Source organism: Pinus tabuliformis, chromosome 8 (genome assembly GCF_031772625.1).
Source record: "Pinus tabuliformis cultivar Carrire ecotype Pingquan chromosome 8, CPIR1, whole genome shotgun sequence".
NCBI classification, from domain to species: domain Eukaryota; kingdom Viridiplantae; phylum Streptophyta; class Pinopsida; order Pinales; family Pinaceae; genus Pinus; species Pinus tabuliformis.
In genome coordinates this window covers 564,767,850-564,769,974 of record NC_142294.1, presented here as the reverse complement: position 1 = coordinate 564,769,974, position 2,125 = coordinate 564,767,850, and the positions used below count along the sequence as shown (strand labels likewise).

The following is a 2,125-nucleotide window of genomic DNA, read 5'->3' as shown; positions in this document are numbered from 1 at the left end:
TGGGATTTTCCCCACATTTTATGCACATATTTCCAGCGTAACATTTTCTGCGAGTGATTCTAGCAATCAGCCGCATATTTAATGGGATTATTGTTGATGTGGCACTCATACTCCACTCAAATCTTTTGATGGCAACGTCGTCTTGCAGCTTGCGGACCGTCATCCACAATCCAATTGCAATGATTTTGTGTTAAGATTTTTGGGGATAGTTCGTATGGAACATATGTATCTCACACTGCATATTACATCATGCCATACCATGTTTGGAATGCCATTGTAATTCAGTTCTATCACTGAAATATGCTAAATGCCATGACGCTACGTTTCTAATGAACAAAGGTTCCACTGAGTCTATATATACCACATCCCACTACGATGGTGTTGTATTGACTATCACCCCAAACTTTATGTGCAAAAATTGTGTGTTAATACCATCTAATATGACCACTCTGAAATTGTTAAAAAAAATGTGGGTTATGGGAGGACCTAGTAGCGCCAACCAGTAAAAATCACCTTCTCTGTTCGCAGATTGGAATGCCTCTGTTGCCTCCAAGAAGGAAGATGCATATATCGAATCTGCAGTTTCTGAATCCTTTGCCCCTTTAATCATAATTGAAAATAATACAGTTATAAGCACCTTCAACATTGTCTCAGAAGGAGCTCAGGGTTTGTCAGGAAATTTTCAGTCAGTTGCAACCACCGTGGCTTCAGGAAAGTCCATCATGTATTTTGGTTATTATTTTGGCCACAAGCATCTTCTTTATTTTTATTTCTTTCACCATGTTTCTCCCAGTCATGGTGGTGATGCCTCAGAAGTTTGCAATATGCTTTATCCTGGTTGAATATTTATTATAGCATCTTATAAGAAATCAGTTGGCCCACATGGGTTCAAAAGAAAGAATTCCAACCATTGTGGGATTTATTGGGAGCATGTCAGCTACCATTTATATATCAATGACACTTCATATCTATATACTATTAGTTATTTCCTCCTGTGTTTAGATGTTGGCCTTATAATACCTCATACTTCCCTGTAGGTTCTCCTAGCATGAAGTTTCTCTCATCAACACTAACGTCAGCACATTAAAAAATGGTATAGCTTGGATGGTGTGTTGAATTGTATTAGAGAAACCACTGGTCTGTCCATCAACGTTTCTGATTTTGATTTTGCACACTATGATCATAGTGTTGAATTATTTTTCGGCTTTCTGTTAATGTGGTTGTGGACCACTCTCAAAAAAAAACTATTGCAGATATAGATGATGGTATGTGGAAGTCAATTTTGTTTCCTTCCTTTGCCTAATGGATTTTTTTGATGAATTTTTGGTAAATTCATACTAAGGGATGAAATAAACTCCTCGCATGTCCTATGTTTGGGTGGGAATCTTTGCTCATGATAGAATGCAATCATTGGCCCATTCCCATAGCACTTTGAGAATGATATGTTAACTTCTCATGGAGTAGAATGATATAACCGTAATCAGTTTTGTTCCAAAGAACTATGGTGAAGGAGAAGAAGAATAGAAGGAGTATTATAGTTATGCTTGAATATTCTTTGAAGTGGTTGAAGAATTTATAGTCATGAATTAATATTTTGGTGAAACAAAATTCCTCTTTTTCAGGGAGGATTGATCTGAGGATCTCAACTCTTGGAAAAATGTTAAAGTTGTCTATTGTTGGCACATAACAAGTTTCAAAGTAACCCTTGCACAACAGAGATAAATTCACCAAAACTTTGGAAAAATGTGGACAAGTTTGAAGTGTAAATGATTAATAATTTATAGGTCTCAATTTTCCCATGTATTTTTCATTTAATTTGTAAAAATTAAATTGATTAAGTGTGAGAATCCACCTCATAAACAATGTCTTAATCTCAAATTGGAAGCTCAAATTTTCGTGGGATTGTTTCCCTTAAAAAAGTGTATGAGGTCCTTGATATGTGGATCTAAGGAGATATCCACTCCTTTGTTTGTCAATCTCAAAAAGTTATGAATTCCTCTTATGTGCTTTTTGGAAAAAAGGGAGAGCTTGTTTGAGAGAGTTTTGTTTGGAGAGCTTTGAGTTCTCAAGAGAGAAGTCTTTCTAAGGTAATGAAGGATTGTTTGTAATGTAAAAGCCTTGAAGA

At 35.9% G+C, this 2,125-nt stretch overlaps 1 pseudogene; it reads left to right on the top strand.

Moving 5' to 3' along the window:
• The first annotated feature begins 467 nt into the window (after window positions 1-467).
• Window positions 468-1,087, top strand: LOC149236717 (uncharacterized; annotated as a pseudogene).
• The last annotated feature ends 1,038 nt before the right edge of the window (window positions 1,088-2,125 follow it).